Here is a 15,047-nt window from a genome sequence, read left to right as displayed (position 1 = left end):
TTGGCCTGGTTTGGTTATTTGCTTCCTAGTCTTTGACTAACTTCCAACTTTGTGGGTAGCATCTTCACATCCATCATCTGAAGTTGCGTTAAACAGTCACCTTCACAGTCAGGACCAACAAAGGCACATCTCAACTCTGCTGCCCTCTGGAGCCTTCCCACTGAGTCTGCTTTCCCCAAGAGAAGTTTTCTTCACAGAGTGCCTGACTTCATTGAGAATCTTGTTCTTTAGATGACATCTCACCTCCTACCTGCAGGAGTGTGGCTTCTTCCTACTGACCCAACCGTTTTATCACAGCTGAATACTATAAGTTCGTATAAAAATGTCTTTAACCTTTCATGGGAAAGTTTTCATTCTATCATATTATCATGTGCACTGGATTAGAAACTTGAGTGTTAGTTCTGGGTCAGCTATTAGTTGGGCAGCTTAGATGCAGTAGGTGTAGAATTGAGAGCAGTTGCCGTTCAGTGTGGAGTTGACAGCATGAGCTCTAAAGTAATACTGCCTGGAATTCAAATGCAGCACCTACGAGCTGTGCAATCTTAGGAAAATTATGTAGTATATATATGCCTCATCTTCTCATCTGTAAAATGGGGTCAGTAATAGTGCCTGCCTCATAGAATTGTTACAAGGATTAAATTAGATGATATGTGTAAAATTTAGAACTGTGCCTAACACATAATAGACATTGTATAAACATTAGCTCTTATTTTGATAATGATGTTGACAATGAAAGCCTTTCTGTGTATTTTCTGTTCTCTGTCTGTTGATTTTGAAAGTAAAAAAAATGTGTGAGGTATGTTCTAAGGTCCCTTCTGGACTCAAATCCAAGAGTCTGTGCTGCTCTGCTTCTGAGCACAGAATTCTCCTTAACATAAAGGCAGACAAATTCAGAACAATCTCTTTCTGGTAAACAAATCCTTTTTACACTTGCCTAATGCTTTAATTAAGATCATTTCCTCTGAATAGAGGCTCTCTACTCTCTTCTTTGCCTACTAAGGTTACAATTCAAAGTCCACCTTGACGTCTGCATCTTCTAGTTCTCCAAGTCGCTGTGGTTTCTCTCATCTCCGATTGCTTTTCTATCTTTTACTTCAGTTCCATCTATCTTCCATATAATTGACAGGATACATTTTCAAAAACACAAGTTTGACTAGGTTACTCTACTGCTTACAACCCCTCAGTGGGATCTTATTAACTGTAGGATGAAATCTCAGCTCCTTGGTATGGCATGCAAGGCCCTCAGAGACAACGCTGTCCCCAGATCCAGCCTCCCTGTTAGTACCCTCAGTGCCACACTTTGTGCATGAGGAAATCTGATCGTGCTTGTGCTTCTCCACAATCACAAAACTATCCCACACCTTCATGCTCTTGTATGTGCCTCAGGCAAACACTTCTTTCTTTCTTTTTTTTTTTTTTCAACTGGATAATTCCTACTTGTCCTATAAGGCTCATCTCAGGTTTTGTTCTCAAGACAGTTTTCTCGCCCAAGCTTTCTTCCCTGTGCATATCCTTCTACCAGCACACCTTTGTCATTATATTGAAATGATGTAGGCACAGCTTTTTTTCCGTCTGTAGACTCTGAATTCCTCCATAGCAAATGCAGGTCTCAGTTACTTTCTTTGTGTTCCAACACCGTATCTGACACATTTTAAGCAGTCGATCAATGTTGAACTATTCTGTATCTCTTTAACAACTTGACACTAGGCTCTGTCTGTGGCACACAATTGTGATTTGCCTTTAAATGCTATAATCCCACCATAGCCAGTTATAGGATCATTTTTGTTCCGTGGCTTATATGCTTCTAAAAGTAACCATCAAAGAGGAATTTCAGGAAATGTTTTTGGTGATAATAGCATTAAGATAGTAAGATATGCGGTCGATGCATATTACTCAAAGGATGACATTCTGTTAAGTCTCCTAAAGTTATAGTGATGAAGAGGTTATTGGAAAACGATCCTCCAGAATGTGGACCCCAACTTAGACAGATCTCTCATGCTTAAAGGTGTAGGTATCCATTGGCATATTCTTAATCTAACCCAAGAACAGGATAGCTACATAAGCACATGGAAATATAAGTAAAGAAGAAAGTCATTTTTGAAGCATCTTATTACATTTTGTTGAAACAATAAAACTGGCACTGTTAACCACAAACCACTTTGAGCGCAGGTCTTCCTCATACTGAAGTTCACAGACACAAAGAGACAACCCTGTTATGCTTTCATATTCCTCTGACAAGTGTAGTAATGAGTTTCTTAGGGATATGTCTTGAAATAATCATCAGTGAGGGCCGATAGCATGATACAAAATGCATTCAGGAGAATCTGTGAAGACCCAGCCAAGGTAGCCTAAGTATCCAGTACCCCAATGATAGTATACCTTAATTCAGATACTTAAGAGTAGCCGGGAGAGTATATTATTCTTATTTCTTGCAACTTAGCTTTTACTACATATTGGTTAACACAGAATTATGTATCTGATATGCAAAGCACAGACATTATGTGTTATTTGAGGGTAAACCTCACAAGGGAGTTTTGGTTATAATGTCCTATTCATCAAACTCTATGACACATACCACTAGGCTGTGCTGTGGTAATGAACAATCTCAAACCTTAGTAGTTTAGAACAAGAAGGTTTGCTTCGGGTTCATGACATAAATGTATCATCCGTAAGCCAGGGCCTCTGGTCAACCTTCTGGTTGTCATCATTTCAGGATCCAGACAGCTACATGGAGCACTGCTAGCTACAGGACAGATGGAAAGGAGTGTGTGGGAAAGTACACACTGGCTCCTACAGCTCCCAAGAAAAACCTTATGGCCATTCCTCATTTTAAGAGGAAGAAGTGGAAGGGCAGCCTAATCATTTATTGCCTGCATGGAAAGAGAAGAATATTTTTGAACAGCAATAAAGATTATTACACAGAGCTGAGGAGCCTGGTTAAAAAGTCACTACCTTCAGAAAGAAGGTAGAGCCAGGAAGCGCACACATTCAGAGATGATATTTCTGTCTGTAAACAGTTTGGGGGTAGATACAAAACACTATCTATACAACATAGGTGATTGGGAGCCCAAATATTTATGCAGCAAACCAGTAATTTTCATGTTGTGTTTGTACAATTCAAGAAATCTAGGCCATGTTGCACAGATTTTACCAGAAAAAGGAAACATAAATCTGACTATGGAAATATGTTTATAGCATTCTTAAAAGGCAAGCTATGTATCACAAAGGAAGAAAAGATAACACTGTATCAGGGGAAATCTTTTAACAAGTTAATGACATTGCAACATGATCTGACAAGACAATCACTCCAGTTCATTATTTTAAAATAAAATTATCATACTCATCAGTTAATTTCTCTTTATGGCAAAGGGGAGAAGGAAAATTCAAAGCTCCTTTGACACGCAAAATAATTCAAAGGTTTATACTTTTAGAAATCTAGGATTCCAACTTGACTATTGTTACCCAAGGCAATCAATTTGAATACTTAACAAGGAAGAACCTACAATACAAAGTTATAGTCCATAAAATGTAGCCACAATTTCTGATGTGCAGGTTTCTTTAAATTAGTCTTTTTCATGATAGAAATTTTATAAGGACAGTTTTTTAAGATAACGAAAAAAGCAGGATGATTACGAATGTAAATCTCCACCTGAATTCTCCTATCAGTCAAGGGAAGATAGTTGGTGTTTTTGTGTCTGTTCTTGGTCTCCAACTTTATCATAATTTTTAGAATTAGAGGCTAGAATTTAATCTTTTTTTGTAACTGCTGTGAACAAATGACCATGAGTTCTGTGGAGAAAGGAAAAGGAGAAAACTTTTATCTTCCGAGGGGCAGTCTGCAGATCAGGGAGCCTAACCTCCAGGAAAACCAACACCACAGGCTCAGAAGAGGGGCGAGGGAAAGCTGGCATTCCTGTCTTTCAGGTCTGCCTTCCATTTGTGTTTAGCAGGTTTGGGGAAGATTGTGAGTACTTACCAGGGAAGTCAAACACATATGCAGTATGCAAACCAATATGTCACATATGTTCTGTGTTCATTTTAGGGTGGAGTTTTAACATTAAAATGAAATGGAATTTGGCTTTTCACAACAAAAGGTGAACTCTGGGGTATAAAGGCATTTTGTGTAGTCTCTATGTACCAGTTGAAACTAGCTTGAGGCCTGTGGCTGTTTATCAAGAAAGAACATTTGCAAGGTCAGTCTCCTGTCCAATCAGATTTGCTGATGGGACCGCAAGTGGGTGGTAGGGGAAGTCAGGTCAGCTGGCATCTGGCAGGTCACCAGGGTCAATTGGGAAACTCCTAGTTACAGCTGTTTTGATCATGTTTTTTAAGGACTAGCTTCTGCTTAATTACAGGAAAGAAGACCTTATTGCATTTAGTGATATAAGGGTATTTGACCAGCCCCTCTCCCTGCTGTTGCTGCTTGGTTCCCTTTCTGGTATGCTTTATTTTAGCCACAGGGAGTCCATTTAGTCTGTCAGCTGCAGGTATGTTTTAACACGCCTTAGCATCTTTTATTCTCCCACCTACCTGTTAAGAATTTCCTTCACAAGTAGCTACTAATTGGTAAAGTCTACGTGCTCAAAGCTGTTGGCTTAGCTCAAGGATTCTCAGCTTTGGCACCGTTGCCATTTTGGGCTAGATAATTCTTTGTTGGGGGAGGGAGTAGGCTGTCCTGTGCATCGTAGGATGTTTAGCAGCATCCCTGGTATCCACCCACTAAACACTAGAAGCACTGCCTTCCTCGCTGTGACAACCAAAAATGTCTCCAGACATTTTCAAGTGTCACCTGGAAGCATGATTGCTTCTGATTGATTGAGAACTACATGCTTAATAATCAGAATCTACCTCTGGAGCAGGATATAGAGTAAGTGTCCCCTGCATATCGTGGAATTCATTGTTCAGGGTTGTTTCAGTTACTATGGCTACATAACAAATTAGCTGAAAGCTTAGGCATAAAACAGCTAACTTATTATGCCCATGGAATCTGTAGGTCAAGAATTCTAACAAGGTAGCAGGAGAATGGCTTCTCTCTGCTCCATGATGTCTGAGCCTCTTCTGGAAGACTTGAAGGCTTAGGATGACATTTCTGACGGCCTCTCACTAACACATTTACTGTTGGTGCTCGTTCTTGGCTGGGATGACTGTAACAGCTGGAGCTATGGCTGCAGCATATACACCTGGCGTTTCTGTGTGGATATTTGGCTTCCTTACAAAACAGGCCCATGTTCAAAGGGCAGGCAATCCAAGGAGAACAGAGTGAGGTGTATGCTGTATTGCCTTTTATTGTATTATTTTTATTTTTTATTTTTTGGCACAGAGTCTCACTCTGTCACCCAGGCTGGAGTGCAGTGATGTGATCTCCACTCACCACAACCTCCGCCTGAGTTCAGGTGATTCTCTTGCATCAGTCTCCTGAGTAGCTGGGACTACAGGCATGAACCACTGCACCCAGCTAATTTTTGTATTTTTAGTAGAGATGGGGTTTCACCATGTTAGCCAGGCTAGTCTTGAACTCCTAACCTCAGGTGATCTCTCTGCCTCGGCCTCCCAAAGCGCTGGGATTACAGGCATGAGCCGCCGTGCCCAGCCTATATTGCCATTTATGACCTAACTTCCAAAGTCCCATAACATCACTTCCAGTATACTCTATTGGAGAGGTGGTTACAAGGTGCAAGGAGGTAAGTAAGCATCACATTGTGAGAAGAGTGTGTGGGATGAGAGCTAGATCAATGTGCTCATCTTTGGAAAACAGAGTCTTCCACAGAGTTGAACGCTTGAATAACATCTGAACTATGTTGGTAATGAAGAAGAATAATTTGTTCAGCTGGACAACCAAGAGTGTTTCCAAATGTCCATTTGAGAAAACAGTCCAAAGACAAATAAAAATGTATATATCATATAGCTAATAAATTAATTCCAAAGCTGACATTATATAGGAGCTTTACATTTTAATAGACTAGCCATGTTATAAACCCCTTGGTTTTACTTATTTTAGCATATATATAAATGAGGTGATAATAAGAGTATTTGGCAACTTAGCCCAATTCAATCTAATTGTTTAGATGAATTTTCAAGAATTCATCAAATGACTTTATTTATTTATTATGTTTTATTTCAATGGGGTTTTGGGGAATAGGTGGTGTTTGGTTACATGAATAAGTTCTTCAGTGGTGATTTCTGAGATTTTGGTGCACCCATCACCTGAGTAGTGTACACTGTATCCCTCACCCTGCTGCCACCCTTTCCTGGAGTCCCCAAAGTCCATTGCATCATTCTTACGCCTTTGCATCCTCATAGCTCAGCTCCCACTTATGTGTGAGAACATACAACGTTTGGTTTCCCATTCCTGAGTTACTTCACTTAGAATCATGGTCTCCAGTTGCATCCAGGTTGGTATGAATGCTACTATTTTTTCCTTGTTATGGCTGAGTAGTATTCATGGAATGTAAAAACCACAATTTCTTTATCCACTTGTTGCTTAATGGGCATATGGATTGGTTCCATATTTTTACAGTTGTGAATTGTGCTGGTATAAACATGCATATGCAAGTATCTTTTACATATAATGACTTCTTTTCCTCTGGGTAGATACCTGGGAGTGGGATTGCTGGATCAAATGGTAGTTCTCCTTGTAGTTTATTAAGGATTTTTCCCACTGTTTTCAATAGTGGTTGTACTAGTTTACATTCCCACAGGCAGTGTAGAAGTGTTCCCTTTTCACCACATCCCTGCCAACATCTATTATTTTTTGAATTTTTGATTATGGTTTTTCTTGCAGAAGTAAGGTGGTATCGTGTTGTGGTTTTGATTTTTATTTCCCTGATCATTAGTGATGCTGGACATTTTTTCATGTTTCTTGGCCATTTGTATATCTTCTTCTGTGAATTAACTACTCATAGCCTTAGCTTATTTTTTGATGGGATTGTTTGTTTTGTTCTTGCTGCTTTGAGTTCATTATAGATTGTGGATATTAGTCCTTTGTCACATGTATAGATTGCAAAAATTTTTCTTCCACTCTATGAATTGGCTGTTTACTCTGTTGATTGTTTCTTTTGCTGTGCAGAAGCTCTTTATTTTAAGTCTCATCTGTTTATCTTGTTTTTGTTGCATTTGCTTTTGGGTTCTTGGTCATGAAGACTTTGTATAAGCCAATCTATATAGGGTTTTTCCAATATTACTTTCTAGAATTTTTATGGTTTCAGGTCTTAGATTTAAGTCTTTGATTCATCTCAAGTTGATTTTTGTATAAAGTGAGAGATGAGAATCCAGTTTCCTTTTTCTACACATGGCTTGCCAGTTATCCCAGCACCATTTGTTGAAAACAGTGTCCTTTACCCACTTTATGTTTTTGTTTGCTTTGTCAAAGATCAGTTGGCTGTAAGTATTTGGCTTTATTTCTGGGTTCTCTATTCTGTTTCATTGCTCTATCAGTACCATGTTGTTTTTGGAAAACAGCGTCTTTTTTATATCAGTACCAAGTTGTTTTGGTGACTATGGCCTTATAGTATAGCTTGAAGTCAGGTAATGTGATATCTCCAGATTTGTTCTTTTTGCTTTGTCTTGGTTTGGCTATGTAGGCTCTGTTTTCTTCCATATGAATTTTAGGATTTTTTTCTAGTTTTGTGAAGAATGATAGTGCTATTTTGATGAGGATTGAATTTATAGATGGCTTTTGGCAGTATGGTCATTTTCACAATATTGATTCTACCAGTCCATGAGTATGGATGTGTTTCCATTTGTTTGTATCATCTGTAATGTTTTTCACCAGTATTTTGTGATTTTTCTTGTAGAGGTCTTTAACCTCCTTTGTTAGATATAATCCTAGGTATTTTGTATTATTTTTTGCAGCTATTTTAAAACCAGTTCAGTTCTTGATTTAATTTTCTGCTTGGTTACTGTTGGAATATAGCAGAGCCCTGGTTTGTGTACATTGATTTTGTATCCTGAAACTTTGCTGAATTTATTTATCATTTCTAAGAGCTTTTTGGATGAATCTTAGGGTTTTCTAGGTATACTGTCATATCATCAGCAAACAGTAACAATTTGACTTCCTCTTTACTGATTTTGATGCCCTTTATTTCTTTCTCTTGTCTGATTGCTCTGGCTAGCACTTCCAGTACTATCAGTTGATAGGTTGTGTTACTATTATCCTTCAGTTCAAAGAATTTTAAAATTTCCATCTTGATTTCATTGTGGACTCAACAATTATTCAGTAGCAGGTTATTTATTTTCCATGTATTTGCATGGTTTTGAGGGTTCCCTTTGGAGTTGATTTCCAATTTTATTTCACTGTGGCCTGAGAAAGTACTTGATATAATTTCAGTTTTTTTTAATTTATTGAGATTTGTTTTGTGTCTTATAATATGGTCTGTCTTGCAGAATGTTCCATGTGCTGATGGATAGAATGTACATTCTGCAATTGTCTGGCATTCTATAAATATCTGTTAAGTCCATTTGTTCTAAGGTATAGTTTAAATCCATTGTTTCTTTGTTGACTTTCTGTGTTGATGACTTGTCTAAGAGCTGTCAGTAGAGTATTAGAGTCTCCCACTATTATTGTGTTGCAGTCTATCTCATTTCAGTTTAGTATTAATTGTTTTATATGTTTGGAAGCTCCAGCATTAGGTGCATATGAATTTAGGATTGTGATGATTTCCCATCGGACACTTTTTAACTCATTATATAATGTCCCTCTGTCATTTCTTAATTGCTGCTGTTAAAAGTTTGCTTTTTCTGATATAAGAGTAGCTACTCATGCTCAATTCTGGTGTCCATTTGCATGGAATATCTTTTTCCACACCTTTACCTTAAGTTTATGTGAGTCCTTATATGTTAGGTGAGTCTCGTGAGTCTCCTGAAGATAGTAGATACTTGGTTGGTGAATTCTTATCGATTCTGTAGTTCTTTTAAGTGGAGCATTTGTGCCATTTACATTCAATGTTAGTATTAAGATACCAAGATGTGAAGTACTATTCTATTCATCATGCTGTTTGTTGCCCGAATGTCTTCCTTTTCATTGTATTATTATTATATACGTCCTATGAGATTTATGCTTTAAGGAGGTTCTATTTTGGTGTATTTCAAGGATTTATTTGAAGATTTAGAGTTCCTTATAGCAGTTCTTGTAGTGCTGGCTTGGTAGTGGTGAATTCTCTCAGCATTTGTTTGTTTGGAAAAGACTGTATCTTTCCTTCATTTATGAAGCTTTGTTTTGCTGGATACAAAATTCTTGGCTGATAATTTTTTTTGTTTAAAGAGGCTAAAAATGGGACTCATATCCTTTCTAGCCTGAAGAGTTTCTGCTGATAAATCTGCTGTTAATCCGATAGGTTTTCCTTTATAGGCTACCTGATGCTTTTTGCCTCAGAGCTCTTAAGATTTTTTTTTCACCTTGACTTTAAATAACCTAAATGTGCCTAGGTGATGAATTTTTGTAATAAATTTCCCAGGTGTTCTTTGAGCTTCTTGTATTTGGATGTCTACATCTTTAGCAAAGCTGGGCAAGTTTTCCTCAATTATTCCCTCAAATACGTTTTCCAAACTTGTCTTCCTCAAAAACACAATTATTCTTAGCTTTGGTCATTTAACATAATCCCAAACTTCTGGGAGGCTTTGTTCATTTTTTTTAAAAAATCCCTTTGTCCTTGTCTTTGTTGGATTGAGTTAATTTGAAAATCTTGTCTTTGTTCGATTCTATAGCTGAGACTTTCCAGTGTATTTTGCATTTCCCTAAGTGTGTCCTTCATTTTTAGGAATTGTGATTGTTTTTAATTTATGTTACCCATTTCACTGAGGATTTTTTCCTTCCTATCTTTTATCAGATTTTTTATTTCATTAAGTTGGACTTCACCTTTGTCTGGTGCCTCCTTGATTAGCTTAATAGTTGACCTCCTGAATTCTTTTTCTGGCAACCCAGATTTTTTTCTTGGTTTGGATCCATTGCTGGTGAGCTAATGTGATATTTTGGGGATGTTAAAGAACCTTATATTGTAATATTACCAGAATTGATCTTCTTGTTTCTTCTCATTTGATAGACTATGTCAGAGGGAAGATCTGGGGCTCAAGGGCTGCTGTTTAGAAAAGCATGGAATGCTTCATGAATTTGTGTGTCATCCTTGCACATGGGCCATGCTAATCTTCTCTGTATCATTCCAATTTTAGTATATGTGCTGCCAAAGCAAGCACACATCAAGTGGCTTGAGTAGAATGTTATCTTGCCAATGATGTGAAAGCAATAACAGAAAAGATTCTACAAATATCAGTTTATATGAAAACTGTTGCCAAAAGGTATTGAAAGAGTAGTCATTGCATCCTACGTAGACAGTAGGAAGATGATAATTATTCAAAGTTAAGGCAATCTGGAAAGGAGATAAGAGCCCAGAAACTAACTTGCTTGATATTCTCCTTTGACTCTCATAAATAACCTCTGAGATGTATTTACAGAGGTCAGTTTAATAACCAGTAATTAGTGTAAAAAGCAGAGAACTAGGGATCAGAACTGAGTTATAGTCCTGGTGTAGCCAGTTGTGTGACTTAGCACAAGTCACTTAGTCTTTTGGGGTCTCAGCTTCTTCCTCTGTAAGTTGAGTATATTAACTTAGATGTTCTCAAAAGCTCATCTCACTTCCATAATTTCTTGATACTTTTAGAGAAATACCCTAAAATGTTCAAAATTTTCAATAAGTTCATGTTAACCCTGTTACCCTCCAAGTACTTGGCATGGTCAGGGAGTGTAACAAACCCTCTGTTTTTAAAAAGCTGTGGACATCCATTTGAGCCCTGTTTTCAAGGAAATTGTAGGCTTACATTTTTATAAAGAGAGATATTCCAGCAGAGTCATGGTCTCCTTATTCCTTATAACCCTATTGATGGCAATGACAACTTTTATCAAGTTCTCTTTGGCTTTTATAACGAGATATAGATGTTGGGGGAAAATGACTAATGAGAAATGGGATCTGGATTTAACTTTGCCTGGAAGGAAATTGCATTTGTTTAATTTAATTCACTATAAAGACAGACCTGTGAGTTGCAGAAGGCTGAAACACAATTTACTACTTACATACAAGTTTTAAAACTCACAAAATAAGGTTATATATTATTTATGGATACATATAAATGGAACAAACATAGAAAACATGTACTGGATGGCTTTATGTCAGACTTTTTAGTGCTTGCCTCTATAGAAGGTGGGAGGCATGGGACTGTGAAGGGGAATTAGGAAGCTTCTCCTTAATATGGGTAAAGTTTTTAGTTTTTTAAAAGACCAATAGCAATTAAAACAAAATGTATACATGTACTAATTTGTGTGCTGTGTAGATGGCAAGGTTATATTAATCTCACTCAATTTTTATATTTTGTAAAACTTTAAAAAAGTAAAATTGTATTTAAAAGTACTTTAAAGAGCTGAGCTGAGCCGGAGCAAGCTGAGCTGCTAGATGTCAGAGTAACTGGTAAGGCAACAAGCCAAAATGGAAGAAACAGTCAAGCCCTTAATCACTTAGTGTAAGCAAGAGGCTGAACTGAAGAAAATGCTATCTTCCCTGCTGTTCCATTTTTCCCCATGGGATGGCACCATGCACAAGGATCAGATGGGTCAGCACAGGCATGGGGAATGTCACACTGCAGTGGTAGCCCTGAACAATAGACTCCTGAAGTCTTATGGATCCAGGGTTGGGAGAAAGGCTAGAAATTGAATAGTACTGAGTCAGAGTGAAGAAAATGTCTTTATGGTCCTCTATGTGGAAGAACTCTTGGACGGTTTGGATGGAGACAGCTCTGCTAGGAATGGAGGTATGAGTAAGAGCATGGCTGGCCAGGGAGCCTGAGTCCTTGACAGCCACTCCCTCCAGCAACTGCAGGGCATCAAGACTGAGCACCAAGTGGGGAGGACTGAATCCCCCTAAAAGGTTTACCACATAAAGTTTTTGTAATTTCCTGTGGTTGTACCTGAAAAATCAGACATAGGTTTTGGTCAGTAGCTGGACTCCTCAAATTCTAGTAAGGTTTTTCTGCTACAGAAAGCTGTGCAGCTGAGAAATAGACAATTTAATAAAAATATTTGGAGACTTCAGAGCCCTGCTCTTTGTATTGAATAGAACACCTAAACAGACCAACAAGGAAACAGTATAAACCAACTAGACCTAGCAGACATCTGTAGAATACTCCTCTAAGATCAGGAATAAGACAATGATTTCTACTGTTACAACTTCTATTCAACATTGTGCTGGAGATTCTAGCTATAGCAATTAGGCCAGAAAATGAAGAAGAAGAAAAAAAGGCTTTTAGTTTAGAAAGGAGGAAGTAAAACTGTCTCTATTTGCAGATGAAATGATCTTATAGAGAGAAAATTCTAAGGAATGCACAAAAAAAGACCTTTAGAACTAATAAGCTCAGCAAAGTTGCAGAATATAAGATCAAAAGATAAAAGCAGTCTTATTTTCATTTACTAGCAAAATCCTAAAATGAAATTAATAAAACAATTCCATTAAAACAAGAATAAAATATTTACAAATAAATCAAGGAAGTACAAGACTGTACAATGAAAACTACAAAACATCATTAAAAGGCATGCAAGAACTACATAGATGGAACTCATAGATTGGAAAACTGAATAGGTTAGCAATATTCCCCAAATTGATCTACAGATTTAATGCAAGCCTATGAAAAACGCAGCTGTCTTTTTGTTAAAATTTTCAAGCTCATTCTAAAATTTATGTGGACAAGCAAGGGGCCCAGAATATCCAAAATAATTTCAAAAGCAGAAGAAATTTGGAAGACTCATACTCCTTTACTTCCACCAAACTTATTACAAAGCTGCACTGATCAAAATAATGTGATAGTGAGATAAGATAGACATGAAGATCAATGGAATAAAATTTAGAGTGTTCCAAAATAAACCCTTTTGTTTACGGCCAGTTGATAAGTGTATGAAGAATGTTCAATGGGAAAAGAATAGTCTTTTGAATAAATTATGCTAGAAAAACTGGATATCCATAACAGAATAATGAGTTGGATCCCTAGCTCATATTTTGCACAAAAATTAACTCAAAACAACTCAGGGTCCTAAATGCAAGAGCCAAAACTCTAAAACTTTTAGAAGGAAACATAGACATAAATTTTGATGACCGGGGGTTAGCAATGGTTTCTTAGATATGACACCAAAATCACAAGTGACAAAAGATGAATTAGTTAACTTTATCAAAGTAAAAAACTCTGTGTTGCAAATTATGCTTCCAATAAAGTTAAAGCAGACAGAAAAAGAGACAATATTTGTATTTCATATGTGTGATAAGGGACTCATATCTAGAATATTACAATTCAATAATAAAAAGGTAACCCAATTAAAAAATGAGCAAAGGACCTGAATAGACAGTTCTCCTGAGAATATATACAGATGGCCAACAAGCACATGAAAAGATGATCAACATCATTTCTCATTAGGGAAATGCAAATCAAAACTACAATGTGATAACACTTCACACCCACAAGGATGGCTATAAAAGATAGGCAATGAGTGTTGGCAAGGAGGTAGAGAAATTGGAAACATCATCCATTGCTGGTAGGAATGTAAAATGGTGCAGTCACTCTCTAAAACGGTTTAAAATTTTCTCAAAATATTAAGCAGAGTTACCATATGACTCAGCAAAACTCCATTCCTAGGTATATAACCAAGGAAAACGAAAGCATATGTCCACAAAAACACTTGTACATGAATCTTCATAGCTGCATAATTCATAATAGGTCAAAAGTAGAAACAGTTCACATGTTCATTAATTGATGAATGGATAAACACTATTATATCTATACGGTGGAATATTGTTAATAAAAAGGAAAGAAGAACTGATACATGCTACAGTGTATTGGTATCATATGTTGTATGGTACTGTACATTGTATGAACTTTGAAAACATGCTAAGTCAAAAAGGCAGTAAAAAAGGACATGATTGCATGATTCCATTACTTGAATTGTCCAGGCTTAGCAGATTTATAGAAACAGAAAGTAGGCCAGTGACTGCTTGTGGCAGAGGAGGAATGGGGAATGACTGCTAATCATTATGGGGTTCATTTTTGAGGTGGGGAAATATTCAAAAATTGATTGTGGTGATTGTTTTACAACTCTGTGACTACACTTAAAATGAATTAATGATATGGTGTGTGAATTACACTGTAATAAAGCTATTTATAAAAGTCATAGCAGAACTGGGCATGGTGGTTCCTGCCTGTAATTCCAGCACTTTGGGAGGATCACCTGAGTTTAGGAGTTTGAGACCAGCCTGGCCAACATAGTAAAACCCCATCTCTACTAAAATACAAAAATTAGCCAGGTGTGGTGGTGTGTGCCTGTCATTCTAGCTACTTGAGAGGCTGAGGCAGAATTGCTTGAACCCGGGAGGCAGAGGTTATACTGAGCTTAGATTATTGCCACTGCACTCCAGCCTGGGCAACAGAGCAAGACTTCATCTCCAAAAAAAAAAAACATAAAAACGTAGCTTATGTTGAATTGAACTTCCAGCAGATAAAACTCTGGAAAATATATGAAAACACAATTATTTGAAAGAACTGAAAAACTATCAAAAGCAGGCAGAAACTAGAAGGGATTTAATCCTTTAATAAGGGAACTGCACTATGTGGGAGGCTGCATTACTTTTTTGCAGAGGGCACTTCCAGTTTATGTATTGTGTGAAGGCTAGCACTTAAGCAAAAAGCTACAATCTGTTTGTCTTAAAATGTCAGAAGATAGAGTTCACATCTGCTAGAGAAACTGGAAATTGAGGGGGTAAATTATGAAAAGGAGGGAGCCACAGGACGTGAATGTACCCATCTGGATCCAATCAGGAGATAGAAACTATACAGTAATTTGGATAGTGGCAGTTTATATAAAGAGTTGTTAAACTTTGTTAGGGCAGTAACTGTAAAGATATAAAGAGAACTCAAGGACATAGAAATAGAAATTCCATTTGACCCAGCAATCCCATTACTGGGTATATATCCAAAGGATTACAAATCATTCTACTATAAGGACACGTGTACACGAATGTTCATTG

At 37.3% G+C, this 15,047-nt stretch overlaps 1 protein-coding gene and 1 non-coding gene across 2 annotated transcripts in view; one reads left to right on the top strand and one right to left on the bottom strand.

The window, feature by feature from the left end:
* The window catches only part of GPR158 (G protein-coupled receptor 158), a 403,189-nt gene that overhangs the window by 309,833 nt on the left and 78,309 nt on the right, over positions 1-15,047 (top strand). The window lies entirely within an intron of this gene.
* Positions 10,082-10,188, bottom strand: LOC119472272. The gene has a single exon (XR_005201396.1). It is a non-coding gene; the product is annotated as a U6 spliceosomal RNA (small nuclear RNA).

Source organism: Cebus imitator, unplaced genomic scaffold (genome assembly GCF_001604975.1).
Source record: "Cebus imitator isolate Cc_AM_T3 unplaced genomic scaffold, Cebus_imitator-1.0 Scaffold92, whole genome shotgun sequence".
NCBI lineage: Eukaryota > Metazoa > Chordata > Mammalia > Primates > Cebidae > Cebus > Cebus imitator.
This window is presented reverse-complemented; position numbering and strand designations above follow the sequence as displayed.